General features: G+C 31.7%; 1 protein-coding gene across 3 annotated transcripts in view; it reads left to right on the top strand.

Annotated features, from left to right (window-relative positions):
* The first annotated feature begins 8,826 nt into the window (after positions 1-8,826).
* The window catches only part of LOC126770280 (Ca(2+)/calmodulin-responsive adenylate cyclase), a 94,009-nt gene continuing 80,816 nt past the window's right edge, over positions 8,827-22,019 (top strand). For all 3 annotated transcript variants that reach the window (XM_050489593.1, XM_050489592.1, XM_050489591.1), the window contains exon 1: positions 8,827-9,134. The gene's annotated coding sequence lies outside the window, so the exon portion shown is untranslated. The remainder of the gene's footprint in view (positions 9,135-22,019) is intronic.

Genomic DNA, 22,019 nt, shown 5'->3' with positions numbered 1-22,019 from the left:
GTGTTTCCAAGGAACTCTTGCCCTTCCAGTAAAAAGTGTAGTTAGCTTCACGCAAAGACCCTTCGTCTTCAGTTCTGGTCTCTTGTAAGGCTACGATATCGATTTTGAGCCTTTTAAGCTCCACGTCGATACTGTAAGTTTTGCGCAGTTTTTGGGCGCAATCGGAGCTTCCGTAGGTGTTCGGGAAGCCTGTCCTCATCGTTCGGACATTCCATGTCGCAAAGCGCATGTAAGCAGCGTTGTTGTGGGTTTTGAGATTTTTGTTTCTTTGAGCAGGTGGTCAATGTCACAGCGTCAACGTCTAGCTGTAAGGCTTATGTTCCGTTCACCCAGGCGGAACAAGTTAACGCTGAGGCGGATCAGTACCTTATTGATCGGGGGCTGCCCGACTTAAAGCAGGCGGTAACTGATCAATGGATCTACGATGGATCCTCCTACTGTCAAGAGTGGCCCCTGGCGTCCGCACTTACGCCTATTCGTGCTGACTTATAACCGGTGACTGCCACTCTCCGTGTTGTTTTCCACCTGCAAGACAGGTGAGCGAAGTGTCCTCTCCGTGGATGCTGCTACGCCTGGGCCAGGCGACTTTATGGCAACACGGGCTTGCCCAGTACCCATGCCACCCTCTCCTCCTCCCCAGCAGGATCCGCAGGAATGACGAGTCAATACGTGTGGTGCTGGTTTGGCCGCAGGTGACTGGCTTACGCCTAAACGGAGGCACCGCTCCGGGTTTAATATTAGTTTTCCTTCTTCTTTGGCGTGACGCTGGGATAATTTTGGGAAACAACGTATCAAGGAGAGGGGTGAGGATACTGTGATCACGGAAGATACAGGAATGTGACACTAGTAGCTAGAGCAGTCCGGGGTCGCGTACCCGTAGTGATTCCAACCAGCTATCGGACAGATAACTGGTAGATCCACCCTCTGGATAGTTATATAAATATATAAATTTAAAGTTATGTAAGTACGTACACCTTCTATCATAATGACTGATCGCATCACGTTGATCGGTTTCCCGCTGTAGAGCATGCAATGATTTGACCTCGAAAATTGATAGATCGCGTGTTTTCTTCTGTTAGTTACTCGTTAACTTTCGACCTTACACAAAATCAATGTCAGCTGTTACTGAACACAATTTTCTAAATCGTATATTATATGCAACCATGGATTTGAAATAAATTTTCCCCTCGCTGAATTTGAAAGATTACTTTTAATACATAGAGAGAATGCTCCCATGCCAGTCACGCCCCGCAATCGAAATATGGTATGGTAAATATGGTTTAGTATGGTAACTATAAATCAATATAATATAAAATAAAACGACACACAAATGAACACATACTGCTTACACAAGTTGTAGCATTCAACATTAAATATAATTGACTATATATAGCCTATGTTTGTCATGTGAATATATAATCTTCAATCGCACAATAATTTTCGAGTTAATCCGGAAAAAAATAACAAACGACTGTAAATTTGTTTACTCCAATTTAAGTTCAGCTAATGTTGAAAACTGTCTAACAAACCTAAATAATCATATTACTATTTGAGCACTACAGGCTCAAATTGATTAATTTATAAATCTCGACATTTTAAAAATTCTAGGTCTGGATACTATTCCCAAGGGATAAAAGTTTCTAGGTATCCATGTTTTACGCTGACGAAGTTGCAAGCACAACTCGTTAGGTAATAAATCAAATAGTCCAATGAAATTTTATCTTTAACCTCGTTATGTTCTTACAAAATAAAATTCGAATCCGACATCATTAGCATTCATTATATTTATGTTAAATATTATTTTTACATAACTCATAAGGGATACAAAAAGTCACAAAATATGAAATGCGAAATGTTTTTAAAACATATTTAACTTAACACATCGTATATATGGAAGGAGGACACTCGTTTCACCTCGTAAGAAACATTTTCAGTGATAACGGCCGTCTGTCATACACAAATAAATTTAAGTAATGAAATGTAGGTTCTAGAAGAACAACCAATTCCATTTATATTTTGTAAGTATTATCACATGTAATTTATATATTAAATATGTATTTAAGTTCTCGCATTGTTCATATTTAAGTGACTAAACATCGATACAAATAAAAAAAAATTGTCAATAGTTTTAAAAAAAGTGTCTGTTAGCTCAAAACAACTGCCTTTTTGTAAGTTTAAACTTGTGAGTTATCAAACCAAAACAAATTTTTTTTGTACCTAATCAATATGTGCGCTAAAATGGCAAATTTTCAAGGATTTTCTTATCACACTGAATTCCACGATGGCGAAGCTGCGGATTTGGCTATTTTGAAAATAAATATGTATATGTTTAACCTTACCTTATATATTATTGTAAGCTATTTTATTTTGTTTTTATTATTACAATATATTCGGTAATAGAAGCGAACTAAATTATCGCGCGTAAAGTATTATTTTATGAAAGGCGCAAGCTGGTTTACTTCATAGAGCTTCTGTCGTTGTTGCTATGACACTGCGTTGTTGAAACTACTCGATCTAATACAAATTTCATTGTCTTTTCTAAGGTTTGTATTACACTTAATGGATTCGCGATACGCTTCAGCTCTTTGTAATATTTAACCATTGTTTACGTGTTTCTTGGTCAGCTGCATTGTTTACCTCTTAGGGGAAAGGCGAGACATTAATTCAATGCAATTTTGCTATCATCAAAGAATCGACTAATTTATGAGGTTCCTTGTAATAAAATATTTTAGTATGATAGATTTTAAGTCTTATTATATTTATATCGGAAAAGGGAATTATCTGTAACACGTAGATACCTTATACATATAGTTGTATCGCAAATTATCACATGAAACCAGTTTATATCAATTTCAAGACCACTGAATAATAAAACAGAACAAAGAAATAATTTCCCTATTACGGTAGTGAATTTAAAACACTCCATATGAATTTCTATTAAGAATAACAAAGAGTGGGACAGCAACAAAAGGTCAGTGGAATAATAATGTTTTTTTCCATGCCTGTGTTAGTGTTGCCTTGTAGGTACATTTTCATATGCTTATATATATATTTAACATTATTTGATTACCTACTAAGAAAGTTTATTATTAAGAAATGGCGAAAAAATTGTTAGTAATTTTTTGTAATAATTGTCTGATTGCACATTGCATGGTTGCATGCATTGGTTTAAACATTTTCGACTATGAGAATATAGAAATTTCGAATTCCTAAATTATTGTTTATACATATTTAGAACGAGCTTCATTTAACTAAAATACATAAGCTCTCAGTAATATTGGGAATATGCAGTTAAGAGCGAGGATATGTAATGTTACGGGCTCACCGCTTACGACCTCGCAACGGATAAGTGGAAGCGCATAGCCTATATTTGCAATTCCGATATCACGGTTTCCTGGAAAACTAGCGACCTGGAATTAATAATATTCTTCCATTTTGCAACGTTCGAACGCAATGTTTTGAAAGTAGATTCGAATAATTTAGACCTACATAATTATCTTATTCGGTGTTAACTATAATAGTATGAAGTTTGAGATTTATTTGCAGGATTAGACCCAGGCATTCTAACAGGTCGAGCTAATTATAAGGTAATAGAAAACAAATAAAGACATTAACTTTCTTGTTGATAATTTTTTTCCTTAAAATTTCATTTACAATTTAATTTATCATCATACTTTCTTTAAAATATAACCTTTAATGTATATTAGCATTCGTGTTTCAACAGAGTCAATGTCAGAATATTATCTGTGATGCTGTAGGCATCTGTCGGTGACCAGGGACCCTGTCATCGTAATGTGTGATTGGAATAAATTATTCAAGGCGACTGCCAAGACAAGAGGCCTTCATTTTACCTTATCGATCATTAGTTCCTGTTCGTTTTGAAAGAAATATTATAAACTATTTATCGTATTATTATTTAGTAAAAAAAATTACGAACATAGTACGAGTTTATTTCATGTAAAGCATGATGACGACTTATTATTTTGTCATTTATAATTTAATTTTAATAATTAAATATGCTTATGTTTTTATCGTTTAATAATCGCCAAGTTATAGATGCTTATATTATATGTGTTGTATTATATAATAAATAGGTCGTTAGCTTAGTTCGTCTACAATTGTTTCACCAGTAATGATGGTAATCAGCATGCAGGACCGGTACTGCTGCGGACGGATATAGCGGGCGCATGATTCGATAGCATCGCGTCACCCGAGGTTACTGATTTTCTGTGTTTATGGTTCTTCGTGTATATTTAATAAATACATTTAATATCTACAAATAATATCGAGAAATGTGGAACGTCACGTACAACACAGATAACAGTAAAATTTACTGACACTACGTGTTTTATCACCAGTGAATCGGTTAAATGTTATATTTAAAAAAAAAACAATCTACAATATTGTATGCAATTAGCCTAACGTTGCCTTTTCCGATAAAAGCTTTAATAGACTGTATGAAAAATAAAAAGTAGTTAGCTGTAGAGAAAATTGATTTATCGACCCTGTAAACACTACGCGAATCCAATAACATCACATTTAAAAATTGTAAAAAAGGACTTTTAAATTTGTTTAAAAATTATTTTAAAACTGGCGATACGCGATGTGTGTAGGTACAAGTATTTTTAACATTTATTTGAAAATTAAATATTATATTATACCGTATTGGTTGTTTGAAGAACTGACACTAACATTCACTTAGCGTTGCTTAAGAACAAAGCGAGTTGAGTTTTATCACGTTTATTATTAATGTAGAAATCTATAACAATACAATGAAAATTGTACAATTTAATTATTTTTAATTCATTATGAAAAGATTAACTATATACTTTAGGTACATGAAAATGTGAATTGTTAATGTACTAATATTACGTACTAATAATATGAAAAAGTACGTTTTGTTTGTTTATTCCGGTTTCAGGGAAAATACTAATCCGATTGATATGTAAATTTCACATTATTTTAATTGTTACTTTGTACAACGCTAATTTATTTCGAACCGATAGTTTTAAAAATATTACGAGATATAATAAAAGCTGTAAATTCGCGTGGTGTGTTGTACGATGTACCTATTACAAGACTACAGACGGAAAATGAGCACGGGATAAACTTCTTATTTTCCCGTACAAAGTCGAGGTAGTCTCTAATATACTTTTAAAGATCACGTTGATGATTTTAATAATGAAATGAAAGTATTTAAGTACCCAATATATTAAAAGAGCCGAAATGAGTTAGTGAATGAAACACGATCGCGAGTTTAAATTTAGAAAAGTACCCCTGATTATTCACGTGCTTAAATTGTGTTTATAATTCAAATCGTATAAGATAGTGAATGAAAGCATCTTGGGAAAACTATATGAAAATTAAAACTGTATGCAATTCTGTAAGCCGAGATGGCCTAGTGGTTAGAACACGTGAATCTTAACCGATGATCGTGGGTTCAAACACGGGCAAGCACCACTAAATTTACATGAGATTAATTTGTGTTAATAATTCATCTCGTGCTTGACGGTGAAGGAAAACATCGTGAGGAAAGTGTGTTTAATTTTATTGAAATTCTGCCACATGTGTATTCTACCAACCCGCATTGGAGCAGCGTGGTGGAATAAGCTCCAAACCTTCTCCTCAAAAGGGAGAGGAGGCCTTTACCCAGCGGTGGGACATAACAGCTGTTACAGGATACAATTCTGTCACATATACATATAATCACGTGCATTTATGGAAACAACTCCAAACCTTCTAAGGCCTTTGTCCAGAAGTGGGACATTTACGAGCTGCCCATTAATACCCGTTCTGAATTATAAGTAGGTACGTATACAATTAAATAAAAATATATGTGTATCAGTTCCAATTATTATTATTTTTTTAATTTTGTAATTTTTTAACAATGTTCCTCGTATATTAAAATATGTATGAAAAGTCTAATATTTAATTTTATTTAATATTTATTATGGGAAATAAAAAAATACACCTATTTCCATTCAACGATTACTTAAGGATTATGTACGACAATATTTTTTCTTAGTATAATATTAAAATAAGAATACAGAGGTGAGTTGTTGAATATTTTTTCTCTAAGTATATTTTGTTAGTTTATATAAAATGGTTTTTTAATTCAATAATGTTATTTTAAAGTAGGTAGGTACCTACGACTTAGTGTACTTAAAATCTGGTTAGTTTGAATTCCTTATAATATCTGCTGTATTTTATGTTTTAAGTCCAATTTATTTTATAACTTTTTGTACGAAACAAAAAAAAATACCTAAGTATTAACGTTCCGCAGTATCAGCAAAAAAGTTATTCATTGCATATTGCTACAACGTAACGTATGCTTTTTATCGTTAATAGTTTTTGTTACTGTACCTTCGCTGGTTGTGAAACAATTTTAATGATACTTTTTTATTGAATAACATATACTTTAAGGGTACTTTCAAATAAATTAAAAACATTATACTGCTTAAGGTGAAATAAGGGTAGAAACCTTCCGGTTTGAAGGGTGAGTGAGCCAGTGTGTTATTTAACACGTTGGTAAACTGGCGCTTAGTGAAACAAGTGCAGAAGTCACTTAGCTTTCTACCCAAAGCTACATCAAAACCATGTATTGCTGTTAGGCGGTAGAATATATGATGAGTGGTTGGTATGTACACAGACGACCTTGCACAAAGTCCTACCACCAAGTAAAGAAGACAAAAACTTACTTTTGACAATTGATATGTCAATGCCATTGACATGTCATGGGACATATCCGTAAAGTGATTTATCTATATTTATAAGAATGTGTGTCGTAAGTTAGTTTTTAAAATTTCACGAGTGAGATTTGAAGTGAGTTCTTACATAATAGTGATTCAGTACTAACAAGGTCTTTGTCAAAGCGCAAGCCAATTGTTGTTTTCGATTAACAAATTGTTTTCTGAATTTAGGAGTCTAATTTGGCCAGCCATTTATTAAGCCAAAACTGAATTTTCTGACATCGGTGTTTGATTAGTCAGAAACTATAGAGCTATCTGTTTAAATGTTCTAAATCTTATCATAAAACACCTTACGGAAGTTAAGCCGAGATACCTACCGATACGCTGTATCGGTAAACCGAGCTACACCAATTACACTAGACCTACCCCTATTACATACACAATACATCTACACTAACAAATATTTTTCTCGACCTGAGGAGAGCTTCGCGAAGCTATTGGAGGAGAACCATGGGTTTTGGTGGGGTATCTTTCTGAAGGCAACTCTTTCTAATGAAAACTTACTCTTTTACATACGTTGCACTACCAAATTTAGATCCTCTTAACTATAATTGCACAAATCAAAAACTGATATTGGTATATATGGCGTTACTCAAACTTATTATAGACAAGTCATTCCGCGGAGAGACTATGTATTCCCTCTTTACTCATTCTTTGACATAAACTTATTATGTACATGACATGCAAATGGTTACATGACATAGTCATATAGGTACATGACTTCCAAATGGTTAATGGTTGATATGTTCTATTCCAAATCATAATAATAGATTTTGCGATTTACGAATAGTACGTAGGTATCACAATAAAAATTATCACAAATGAATAAATAATCGTATTAAATTTTTTACAGTTTATTTTTCACGAGCAAAAACTTGCGTTCACTTTAATGAGCGATGTTGTTTGTCAGAAAAAAAGGCAGGAAAGTTCTGGAAAACGATGATTCAAATAGGTACGAGAATATTCGGATAATTGATTTTTAAATATAATTAGTTATAATATGGGTATAAATTTGATTCTTTGTACATTATAGGGGGCATCGTCCGTGCACTACTGACGTCGGTAGCGGCTATTTGCGTCGCATTTGACTGGTTACTGTCAAACTAAAGATTAGCGAGCAGAACATGGGTACCGTTTGATTTACAATATTACTGAATGCAAATTGTTAAACATTTGAATTGTATGCATTCATTGACCCTGAATCCATCAAATTTCAAGAAATACATATTGATTGTCTCTTCATTTTTGTAGTTGGGATTTATTTTGATTATATTCCATATTTTGGTAACTTTCTTTGTCAGTAATAGTCATAATATGTACACAATGGGTATACTAATAAAAACATTTGACTTAGCAGCATGGACAAGAAATAATGCGGGTAATGCGGGTAATGCCAAGTATCTATGAAATAAATTACAATTTTGATTTTAAGGCATTATACAAATGAGGTTATATTTAAGAAAATTGTGCTTTTAGTTTTAAACATTTTTAAATATTATTTTTAAAACAGCCGTATCTAATATCTATCTGTACTTAAATATGTTTTGATGTTTGTTATTTTCGATACTTACAATTTAGTGAAGAAAGATTTTTATTTTTTTTGTAATAAATATACATATTTATTGTTTATATAAAATATACATTAAAGTATAGCATTTAACTTACAAATAATTAATAATAAATTAAGACTTCGCTTCCATAGGGAGCTTACTGAAATACTAGATAAAGTCTGATTAGATAATAAATCTAATCAGACTTTATCTAGTATTTCATTAAAATATGATCGAGTACCTTATCAATTACAAGCTTATTACAATATAAACGAAAAATTAACAAGGTAATATTTCAACAATTAATTTTTATCTAGGCAGGATACATTATGTAGGTAGGTTTTTTCGGATCTACGATGAGTGTGTATGTACTCTCACTCGTTCATTCATTTTCAATGTCCAGTATTATGCTACTATAAGGAATAGGCGCCTGCAGTGTATGTGCCCGCCCTCTTCGCGTCGCAACTCTCCCCGGACCGCATATATTCTGCTACTACTGGTACCCGAGGTAACCCGACCGACGCAAACGGCGCGCGCCCGCCAGTCATCGAGCGGCGGTCTTCTAAGATGCTACTATGAAGCTTTGAGAGAGATTTTTAAATTCATGTGACATGCGCTCTTATATTAATCGTACATTTTGAATAAAAACAAGCGATCTTTTTGGATTTCAGTGAATAAATTAAGTGAAAGTGTAGTGCGATTGTTATTCATTTTATTCTTGCAAGTTATTTATTCCGATTTCGATTTACGCTTGTGCTGTGTTTATGTTGGGAGCGCGGCGCCCGTTCCGTCCGGCGTGTTGGAGGGACGTCGCCCTCGAGGACTTCTTATAGAGGTAAGGAGGTATGATATGATTATTTAAAGTTTAAGTTTACTTTTAAACAAGCATTCGATTTAATAAGATGCACGGTAGTATATGTCAGGCAAGCCTTTGTATAGTCGGTTTCTTCCCTAAACAAAGATCTTCACATAAATCCCGTTACGAAACAGCTCAACTTTTTAATTTATTTCTTCAATTCTTTTTACCTATTAAGTATAATTGTAACAGCTTAAACAGTTGTAAAATTAGGATAAATGAATCTTTGTTTTATTGGTGCTGTCATTAAAATAATCTAATGTTATATATTTAACTTTAACGTAACTTTGAAAATCATTTATATTTTGTTTTATTTAAGTGACGTGAAATATTTTATAAACTGCCTATGCGATATACATATAACAACAATACATACATATACAAGGAAATACCTAACAATATTTTCAGCACAATGTGCACTATTCAGCCAGGCAAAATACACACACAATAAAATTACTTTGTAATATTTAAAATACGGGATATATAATATGCAATAAATGCATAGTATGTGTATATATGTACATTATTTTTTTTACCTACCTTGCTTTAAATTATATATTTTGCGCAATTGTCTGCTAATTTGAAGACTTAGCTTATTAGCATGGGCCATGAGATGCAAACAAATAGAAGTAAATTTTATTTTAAATGTCTTGGGGTAAAGTATCAATATAACCTAGTTGATAGGTCATGCTTCTTTGGCAAGACGCGTAATTTGATATTAGGCCAGACGGCAGACAACCAGTCTGGGGTCCTAGTTTTATTAAAAATGGTACGGGGTCCAATACCCTATACGTATTGTGAGTAAGTAATGAATTATTCTTGCCATAGAGCTGGAAAGTGCAGCAGTTATGATGTGGTCTGTTGTTATCACAATCTTAACTTATTAAATTATTAATCTTACTCGTTTTAAAAAACTGTGTAGGTTACCGGTTACCACTTATTATTTACATAATTGTCATAAATCACGTCCGCTTATTGGTTAGTTGTTTATATTTAACAATACAAAATATACTTCATTAGAGTATACTCTTAAAAACTCTTTGAAATGCCTTTTACAAGGCAATTAAAATGAATGAATCTAATCAACCACCCCCAATGGTTTGAAATAGACACATAGATCTTCAACATACTTCTTTCTACGAAATATAATAAAGATATTTATCAGTTACAATCCACTTTATGTATATGCCATATGGTTTCGGCAGCATGAAATGGAGCTACGCCATCTAAACCAATGAGTGTCGATAGAGCAGCCTTTTTGCTAAGCTTATTATGTAAGCAAGACCGTCAGGGCTTCACCATATGATAACCATCCAGCAAAATTATCCCCATGGAGGTTCGAGTCGTTAATTCAGTGATATAACTAACACTACGTTGAACTCAAATAAATTGGATGACAAGCGAATTATGATGATGACATATATAATATTATTGTTATAATCGTTATATATTATAATATTTAAGTATCAGTAAAGTTAGTTATAAGTTAGAACAGTAACGCACGATCGGTGAAGTCATTGGCCAATGGGATGATGTCAGTGATTTTGATCGCGACTTTGCGAGTCTTATCTAACGGGCTGCGGAACGAAACATCACCGTATATAATCACTACGTATATGAAAAGGTTTATTAAGAAATATCGTTAAAATAATAATGAAACAATATTATACAAATTATTTAAGTTATTCGATATTCACAATGTTTACTTTATTTTTACGAAACAACCTCCAGCCTTGCAACAATCGACAGTTCATTGATTTAACACTTATAAATTATTTAAAAATATTACGTAATAATCAGGTTATACTAAAATATGTATCTAATGGACTATGGCTTTACTTATAACTCTTGCTTAGGAACACTGATTTCTGTCTCTTTCTCTCATTATTTATTTGACCTTCGAAAGAAGAAGAGATTCCCTTAAACAATATTTATAGCAAAGCCGTTGTGTTTAATTTAAATAAGTTACTAGCGATCGTTGTCCTTACAATTTACGCAGAATAAACTTGTTTTACAGATAAGAAACAATAAATGTATATCTAATTGAGGAAAACATTTTTTCTGTAAATTCAAAGACTTAATATAAACCTTAAAAACATTTTTGACACGATTATGTAAAATAAACAGAATTAAGGACAGTAGGATTAAGGTTATTCGGACATGATAAAAGACAAACGTAAAATAACGAATGTTATTTAACATATATAACATTTTATATTAAGATAACGTGTAGTTGTTCAAACCCGGGCAAGCACCACTGAATTTTCATGTGCTTAATTTGTGATTATAATTCATCTAGTGCTTTACGGTGAAGGAAAACATCGTGAGGAAACCTGCATGTGTCTAATTTCACTGAAATTCTGCCACATGTGTATTCCACCAACCCGCATTGGAGCAGCGTGTTGGAATAAGCTCCAAACCTTCTCCTCAAAAAGAGGAGAGGAGGCCTTTAGTCCAGCAGTAGGACATTCACGGGCTGTTACGGTAGTTGTATATGTTTACAGTCTATCCAATTAATAAAACTAACTCTGACTCAGTTGACCGATTGTCTGACATGACACGTACACCAATGAGTCAAGAAGAATGTAATATTCTTGTTGACTTAATAAATCGAGTTAATATGTTATTTTAGTTAAAGTAGTTAAAATGTTATTTTGGAAGTTAGAAACGTGAAGGTATAGTATTATTAAATTATTTGTTTACGTGGAACGAATTGTGAGATTACATGAATATTATAAATTAAGAATATAAAATATAAACTTATCGCCGCGCTCTTACGTCATTGAGAAAATCAAGAGCAGGGTTATACATAAACTGTAAAATTTAAGAAAAGTGTGATTGTTTCTTATCTATTGCAATATTAAATCAAATCGAGCACACGTTGGTACAGTATAATAATATTTATGTTAAGCATTTTATTTTATGAGATATGATAGTTAATTATGATAACGACGTAAACAAAGAATTTCAAAGATCTTACAGTCGTTTTTAAAGTCATTGTAACTTACTAGACATTGCTCATTTGTCGCACTGGTACAATTATGATTTTTTATTCAGGGTTAAATTTGTTTAAATAATGTTTTTAAATGTATGATTACAAAAATCTGCCGCGCAAAGATATATCCATTATAATAGGGTATATAAAAAAAGGCAGTTTTTTAACCAAATATTTGAATTATTATTTCTTTGATATAAAATAAAATTAATACTTAAAGTATAGTCCATTGTTATCAACCGTCATTAGCCATCTGCTAGCCAATTGCTCGATCCCACGCTGATACCATTCCTTGGGATGGCTGTCAAAGAATTCTTGGACCGCAATTTCAACTTGTGCAAAATTATCAAATAAATTCCCTTGAAAAAAATGGTCTATGGATCGAAAGAAGTAGTAATTTTATGGTGCGAGGTCTGGACTATATGGTGGATGAACCAGGCATGAGGCAGGAGTTTGAACCCATAAATTTCTTCAAACTTTTCTTTGGTTCGACGGCAAGTGTGAGGACGAGCATTATCTTGTTGGAATAAAACTCCTTTTCGGTTAATTAAAGCAGGTTAACGCTCTGATAATTTGGCGTACAATTTATCCAGTTGTTCGCAGTAGTTCAGAGTTCATAGAGCATCCATCAACAACAAATTCGTGATAGATAACACCATCAAAATTTCAAAAAACGCAAAGCATGGGCTTTTATCAAATTGCCCCCTTGCAGCAACCGGAAAAGCAGTTTGACCGCGACCTAGCTAGACCTAAATTTTGCCAGTAAGCCCACTTTTCATCACAAGTGGTAATCTTCCGGTAAAATCTCATACCAGCAAGGTTTTTCAATAATTTTTCACAAATTGCTAATCTATTAGCTGATTGCTGAGGAATAAGTTAGTGAGGGACCAGTCTGCTCTGCTCTTTTTCACCTTCCTTATGGAGTAGAGACTTACAGTATTTTTCAACACACTTCCTTTGCAAGTTCATGAGTACTTGTAGACGGATTTGACTTAACAGACTTTCTGCAGAACCTCATCAATATCCATTAATGGTCGCCCGGAGTCCTTCCTTTACAACGTCGTATCTCCACTCACACGTTAAATTTTGAAACCAACGCCGCGCAGTGCACTGATCAAGAACACCTTCTCCTTCATACTTAATAATTTCACGAATTGCTTCAGCGGCTGTAAATTTTTTTTTCCAGTAATGCCTTAAAATTACGAGAATTTCGTAGAAAACTGTCATGTTTCTTCTCTGAAACAAATAACTAAACCAGGCTTTTTTTTTTAAAGTCGGATAGGAATAAACAAGTTTAGAGAATACTTTAAAGGGATTATTAAGTATTGGTAAGTATAAAATAGGATTAAAGTATTTACAGACTATTAAATGTTAAATATGATAAAACGGTCATTTTTTTTTGATCCACACCCATATTATTACATAAATATTATTTATTATTTTTATAAATAATATAAAAGGTTGTATGCGAATGCAGAACAAACTAAATCGTTTTATAGCATTAATACTGTATAGTTATGATTTATAATATACATATTAAGTAATTATATCAATCGAATGAAATTGTGTACCAAGTTCGTCAAGTATAACAGTTATAATTTTAAGAGTCTATTAAAATATTCTTCTTAATACACCTCAAGGTTAACATTTATATTGAGGAGCATTTGGACTGAAGTTCTCTGTTCAACATTACGTAAAACGACCAAATTTCGTTGCAAGCTAGATTGGCAAAAACATTTTAACAAATCGATTCTAGTAACCAACCTAAATAAAACATTCTTTGTTATTGAATCAAATATTACAAGGAATAAATGAGATTTTATAGAAAAATATGATGACCACAGCTGCCCATAGGTTCTTGTTTTGGAGATAGCTTGAAACTTATTTTTCCACGTTTTTCTAGTACAGGTGATTGATACACATGCAATAGAATATGATCCGATCAGGATTTACCGCGATATTTTGCTTAACAGTTTTTAACGTGACAAATTATATAACCATGTAAAGAACCTGAAAACTCTTAGCGTAATAGGATGTTATGAATTCAGTTAAAAATATCGGAGAGTTAATTCGCGTTTTTATGTATAGGATTAATTACTTCAATTTAGGACAATAGAATAGTAACTCTTTAAAACGGTCTGGTTTTGTTGAAATTCCAAAGAAGATTACGTCAGACGCGACTCGTCTGGACATGCAACCAATGCGATTAAAGCCACCGAAAAATACTGTAAATTTTATATAAGGCATATTTATCTATATATAAATGACTAATACTATATGTTTGAAAGTTTTTCGAATATTTCGAATAGGAGTAAGGATACTTTTTTAATTAATTCATTATGCATGAAACTCAGTACATTGTTCTATTAAATGTGTTACACTATAATAGTGTAGACTTTTACTGTTTATAAATGTTCATATAATACATATATTGTTTAGTTAGCTACATTTAAGCATATTTACGTCGTTAACGCTTATGACAAGTTTCCTGTTCTGCCAATAACTCGCAAACGGGAAGACTTTGAATAACATGAACTTCTTAGGCTTCACACATTTTGATACACACTGCATGTAGAAATAACAATTTTTATAAAGATGTTTGACAAATCCATACTAATGTTATAATTAATAACGAGATTTTGTTTGTTTTCGCGTTTTAACTACTCAACCGATCATCATGAAATTTTGCAAACACGTCAAGGAACAGAAAGGGACTCAGGGTACCTAGCACCTCGCCCAGCCACACGCGAGAGAATCCGTGGGCGGAAATTAGTGTTCAAATAAATGCAGCTAACAAAGTTGCGTACGTTTTACGTTCTTGGCATGTATAAGAAAAGCTTTAAATTAAGTGAATTGTATTCTTTTTTGAGAAATAAAATTCTTAAATTGGATTATAATAATTGATTAAAATATATTTTTATATACGATATTTTTAAGTTCAACTTTAAAAGGTCGACCTGACAAAACTACTTAAACCCAAGTTCCTTTTATACATATAAAACAGAATCACATTAACAGAAGAATAAATACATGTACTGGAATACAATGCAGTCGAGTTTATAAACATCATTAAGGCAAAGGAATCGTTGTTTGAATAGCACTTATTGGTAAAGGTTTATCGTAAAGCAAATTGTACCATCTTGAATATCGTTCACAATCTCACGTTGACCTCTATAACTTGGTCACCTTGAAAAACAATGAACAATACAATTTTTGCTTCATTCGGTAAATTCTTATGGTTTCCCGAAACGTATAATATGATGTCTGTCCGATTAAGTTAAACTTTTAGGCTTTGCTTTAGTTAAAAAACGTTGAATTATTTTTTTATAACGTCTACTTATTGAAAAATATTTTTTATTTTAATTTTTAGTTTATAATACATGGTTCTGGAGGTAACTATTGGCTCGGACTAGCCCATTAATGATCAACAATATCCGATGGATAGATGTGAGCAAATAATTTATAATAAGTTACTTATTTTAAATTGAAAGTACTAGTTAATTAATTTAATCGTAAAAGGGTTGATAGACAAATCCTTTTTATAATAAACCTTCAAGAGGATAAATTACGAAATACGAAAGGAGACCAAAGTCGAGTACAAGTTAACAAGCTTTCATTTTTTTATACTCGTTATTCATCGCAATTAAGCTCGTGTAGCTTAACAGAATATAATAATATATATATTTTAATTAATACTTCATACAATTTTTTGTATAATTTTAAATTTCTTCATGTACATTTTATTAAAATATTGTAAAAGACAAAATATATACCATAGACGTTTGATTCTATTTTGACATACTTTGTACGGAACATGGGTTTTGGCTTTAACTAATTTTTTTATTAAATTAAAGTGGTAAGTTATATAAAACAAAGTCTGGATTTATTCAATCAATATAGTTGAAATATTATCTCAGTAAAGAAATTTAAAATATGATGTAATAATATGATAAATATTATACTTATTTATTTTATAAAATATTATTCTAAATAAATAATATTTTATAACAATAAGTAAATAATATTCTAATTCGCTTCGTGTAGGTTTGTGTATTTATCAGTTTTATTTTGTAAATTTTAATATTCGTAAAAATAAACTAATCTGATTATTGATCAAACTTTAAGGGTATCCTAGTCAATCTTGGAAGCTGTATAAAGTCTTCAAGTTTTATAAATTAAAGAAATTGTAAAAGTCCGTATATAATTATTTAAAAGGTATAGATACTATGATTTCAAAACGGTAAATGTCGTATAAGACGTTTTTTTCATGTTATTGACATTGCAGCATTCAGCACAATCACAGGAACATGAAGGGTACTCATGCTGTTCTCACTTTATAGTGCAAACAAAAAATATAAACACAAAGCAGAATGTGTTCTTTTATCCTCAATGCGAAGTCTTAAGAAAGCAAATATATTTAGTATATTCAACTGACTTTGATATTTAAAAAGGGTGACAATAGTACTAAAGTATTCTTTAACTTATTTTTTTTTAAGTTTGCACGTGCAGTATACGATAAGTTAAAAAATTTAATATTTTTGGCTTTTTATGTTTATTTAAGAAATTAAATGTAGATAGACAATAGGTGATCATCTTGGCTTCGGTTGGTCTATCCCAAGGTGCGCCAATGCTCTGGGTTCACCGCCTACCAGTCGGGTCTGGCCACTTTATTATTTGTTAACTGCGATGATATTATTTTCGTATTTCGGCGTAAACGCAACAGATCTAAATTAAAAGACGAGACGCTTCTAATAATAACACGGGTATAAGTTTCTTTACTCGGTAATCACCACATCAATCGTTAATCTTGGCATCACAAATTGATTAATCGATACTTTATTTATAGAATTAGTTGCCAAGAAAAGTTATTTTGTCATACGCGATAGCAAAGAACGGAAGCACGATACGTTTAGTATTATCACTCGTAATGGCTTTCGGATGGCGCACTAATTGTTACGGATTGTTTTATCTTATACCAATGTTATGACAACACTGATAATATGCGGTTCGGGTACCCGTTTATTTTTATCTTCTTCACATATTACCAATGAATAAATATGTAGTCAAATAAATAAAAACAGTAAAATAGATAGATATATGCGTCACGTACACACAAAAGAGTAGAGAGCGGCGGCGAACATGACGGCATAAAAGAGCGTCATGCCGTTTGACGTCACGGGATTCGACTCGATATTACCCCTAAGGTATCCTCCTAAGCGATTTTCGGCCACGGCATCCAATCATAAAGAGTAGCCAAACTGCTCCCTTATGTTTAACTTGTTAACTATATATCAGGTAACCAAATTAAATTAAAATTACTGTCATTATTTTATTGAGTACGTTGTTATTTTTTTTTATAAATATTTCTTATACATAATTATGTTAATATATTACAGCACCTGTTAATATTAAAAACAGTTTAATTGAAATTTACGATCGATAAGTCGCTGATACGACTATTAATATATTAATTTTTGTAATAAAATTCAATTAATAATCAATGTGTTTTGAAACAATAATAAAGGCAATATGATTCGTGAAAATAAATTTAAATATGAATATTTTTAATGTAAATGTTTACCTCGCTTTTTTACTTATTTGGGTATCACTGCGTCCTTGCCCCATTTCTTAAATAATTTAGATAATGTGTAACGACTATCAATGGCCATTCATGCTTGCGATATAAACATTTATACTTTAATAATAACCAAGGCTTGGTGCCGTTAAATTTTTAATTGGGAATGTATTCGACTTTTAAATATAATAAATGCGAAAAGTTGTGTCTTTCGATGATAATTACCCATACTCGAACGGCTGTTCCGATGCTAATGAAATTGAATACAAAGGGTATTTTTATGAAAACTTTCATTTAATTAATCATAATTGTTATTTAATAATTATGCACGCCTAGAGTACACGATTCAAACTAAAATCGGTCTAACATTTAAAATTCGATTCGCAACTCTGTCTTTCTGATTTACATGTTAAATAAATTTGATGAAGATGGCGTTGCGGGGAACAGCTATTTTTAAATTCGAATTGAGGTCTTAATCTCACAAGTAACAACTAAAACTATATATTTTCATTACCATTTTTTTTAAATATTTTTTGTTTGAGACGAATTCATACGTTGATGTTTGTAGCAATAAACTTCAAGTTTAGCCGGTTTTTTATGGCTAACGTTAAGTTTTTAAAGTCAAAATGTTAAGATGTGATCTTTGTGTTTTCGTTGTATGATTTATGTGCAGTTTTTTTAGTAAATAGTCGATTTCGTGGGTAGTGTATAATGTCCTTGTAAAATTTGTATTTTATTATTCCGTGTTTAAAAGTCGAGCGCGAAATATCCATTGCTTTATATTTATAACATTACCATATTTTAAATGCAATGTGAAGTCTACATAACTAATTCAGAACATATTTATACGGAGTATATACTTTGTATTGATATTTTAAATTTATCGACTGTAAAGATTTAGGATTTACTAATAAATAAATATATTTAAAAAATAAATTTATAATTTCATTATAAAAAATAGAGGTTTTAGAATATTTCATGATTTTTCATTCAGGTTCAAGTCATACTAATTATACAGACTATGACAATCGCTACTCAAATATACACATAATTCAAATACAATCTTCTTTGAGAATAAATAAAATGTCTAATTAATATCTCATATAATAATCTTAAAAATCCAATAGAGCTTAATATATTACTTGCACTGGTTTTATTTGAATTTACAAATTCGTGCTGTTTCTTGTAATCGATTTAAGTGTAGGCGTTTAAATATTTTAAATAAATTCCGTTGATCTATTAAATAAAGATTGCATTGTAGATAGAAGGATTGTTTCCTGCTGCCACGAGCGGATTTATTTTGGCATTTACAATCGATTTACAATTGCGTAATATTCTTTTGTATATTTTGAGTTTGAAAATGTTATTTTGTATTTATTTATTACTTCATAAATCAAACCATTTTAAAGATTCATCTCCCCGTGCTATTAAAGTGAAAGTGCGGTAACATGTCATCATGGAAATTAGATTTACGATTTAATAGTAATATAAGGTGCTACCTATTGTTGTATTGCATTACTTTAAAATGTTGAATTGTATATTAGTCATATGTATGACTAAAATATTTTAAAATACGGCCATGAATACGGTGTATCATCTACTTTATATTATTGAATGAAAAAATGTAAATGTGCAGAGAAATATTACGTAAACGCTCTATAAAATGTCCGATCGGGTCGCAATATATCATATTCGCAAGCATCACTTAGTAACTCCAGTCACATAAAACCTCATAATATAGGCACTGCTATTTTGCGAGGGATATTCCCTCGCAAAATATCGTTTGCTTTCAATTCCCGCCGTCTTAGGTTCAAATGTGAATGCTTAGTTTTCTCTTTCGTTTGGTCTCCTTCGCCTATCAAAGGCTAGCTAGCGTCTTTTTTTTAAAAAAAAATCTGAAACTTTCGGCAAATATCCGGTTTTGAAATCAAATTAGTGGACCTAATTCAATTTCAGAACCTGATATAACCCGGGTTTGTTTTATTTTATTTATTTTGCAAAGAGTTAGCTCTCAGGCCGTATTAATACTGCTTATAAAGGATTTAAACTTTATTATGCTATTACAGTTGGTATTAAATAAAGTAGTCTCATTTAAATGATGATGGTAATAATAATTGGTATGGTATTAAGTAATTGAATTTAAATAAAATTACTAAAAATAACACTTATTTTTGCAGATATTTTATGATTTTCTGTAAATTATTTAATGAAATCAAGAAGCGTAGTCAGCGTGGCGTAGTCCCTGCGAAATATTTTAGTAGTAATAACTGGTACATCCGCCCGTCATGTTTAATTACCTTTTTGAAGTCCGTAATCCAGGAGGACTAACTCTAGTTACCTTGTGTAAATTCATTATTCATAAAGTATTTGATGCTCCTTGGAGAATTCCGAAAACCTCTTTCTGTAAAATAACCTATATAATAACTGCCTTAAGTAGAGTTGATACCAATAGTTTAAGTTTCTCTTTGACTAAGAAAATAGTAATAATATGCACGTTTACTAATAAAGGTAATTATTATTTTCCTAGTCAATGAAAGTCGAAGAAGCAAAATTGACTTCTAGTTTTCTTTTGAAATAAAATTATTCATATAAAAATGGTTATCTTAAACTGATGGTTTAACTTTGTTACAATTAAAAATAACAATTTCACTTGAGTGATATCATTATGAAATTCAAAAGTGAAGTGCCTACATGATGTATACTTATGTATATTAGTCATAGTGACTCGATACAACTAAGTTATTAACACGGTGTTTCATTTTGCTAATAGTTATCGCGTGTGCACTTGGATTTATTATTCGTTGCATCGTGCCATTTGTTGGGGAAATCATGGTTTCAGTAATGTTAGATAGTTCGGGAATAGCCGCCCTTGGCCACGACCCTCACTTCCGTAACGTTTTGACTTGAGTCCAAACCAAACATTAGCGTGACATGCTCAGAGAGGCGCCACGTAACGGCCCATTTGGGAATTTGCAATATTAATAATTAACTTAATTCGAGTGGATATAAAGTTAAATGTTACATTTACGTATTAATATTTTTAACCTTAGAGTTGATATTATTGCTTAATAATTAAGCCTTATTTTTTTATGTCCTAGTTGAATTTGAAAAAATCTATAGCAATCGAATATGCGATTTTGACGTTTTATTGAGTGTTTTAAAATCACATTTATTTAAAATCGAAATATACAATTGCCTTTGGTTCATTATTCTACTGAGATAAGCCGAAAAGAAAAGTCCCGAATCCAGTTGTCGGTCGACGGTTCTGTATCTAAACAGGATGTCGCCGTTTCTGTTCACATTAGTCAGATGTTGGGTTCGATTGAAGTCGGAATCACTATCAGTACTTTCGCCAATGCTTCACCAACCTTGGGAACTAAGATGTTATATCCCTGTAGTTACACTGCTCGCCTCCTCAAAATGTATATATTATTATTATATATTAAATGTGTATATTATATATATATTTATATAAAATACTGACAATATAGAAAAATAAGATCAATAAGCCGAACAAGTGGAGTGGAGTTTGTCGGGTGGTCGGGCCCGAATGTTAACGACGGCTTATATATGCTATATACATAGCTCATAGGCAAGCGAAATCCAACACGATTTTGGATTAGACAACCGATTTTTAGACAGTATATAGTTATAATAACAACTTCGCTAAATGAAGATATTAAATCAAATATATGAAATTAATGAGAGACAGATAGAGATACAGGTCCAGTGCATTTTTATTTTTTAAATAATCTGGTGCAGAATAATAAAACATTTGTTTTTATTCAGTTACTTAAAATTTCAATTTTTACTAAGTAAACATAAAAATGTATTAGTCAAAATAGATGTTTGTCGTTTCGCGCGTAAACACAATTATGCCTAAGAGGTTTCTCATTTTAAATTGCATAGCTTGTGCTTTTCAGATAAAATTATAACCGGATTTTGTATAGAATTCTTGTAATTAGAGTGAGGTTTCTGTGTTAAATGAAAATAGGTCAGTAGGCAGTCATGTGTTAGGCTGATATTCATAATAGCACTTTTAAACGGTTTTTCTTTTCATTTTCACCGCCGACGCAAAATCTATGACACGTTTTATACTTTTCGAACTTTTAATTATTTTTGTATATGACCTAAAATTAAAATTGGGTTTGATTGGAATTTTGAAAGAGTAAAGGCGCTACGAAAATACTTTTATGAGAGATTCCACAATAATTTTCGATCATTTTGACTCAAATTTATTGTTTAGAAAAAATTACTGTCACCTTAAAATATGGTATTTACAATATGTTTCAAT

Source organism: Nymphalis io, chromosome 8 (assembly GCF_905147045.1).
Source record: "Nymphalis io chromosome 8, ilAglIoxx1.1, whole genome shotgun sequence".
Lineage (NCBI taxonomy): Eukaryota > Metazoa > Arthropoda > Insecta > Lepidoptera > Nymphalidae > Nymphalis > Nymphalis io.
Note: the sequence above shows the minus strand (reverse complement) of the source record. Positions and strands in the feature narration are given on the sequence as shown.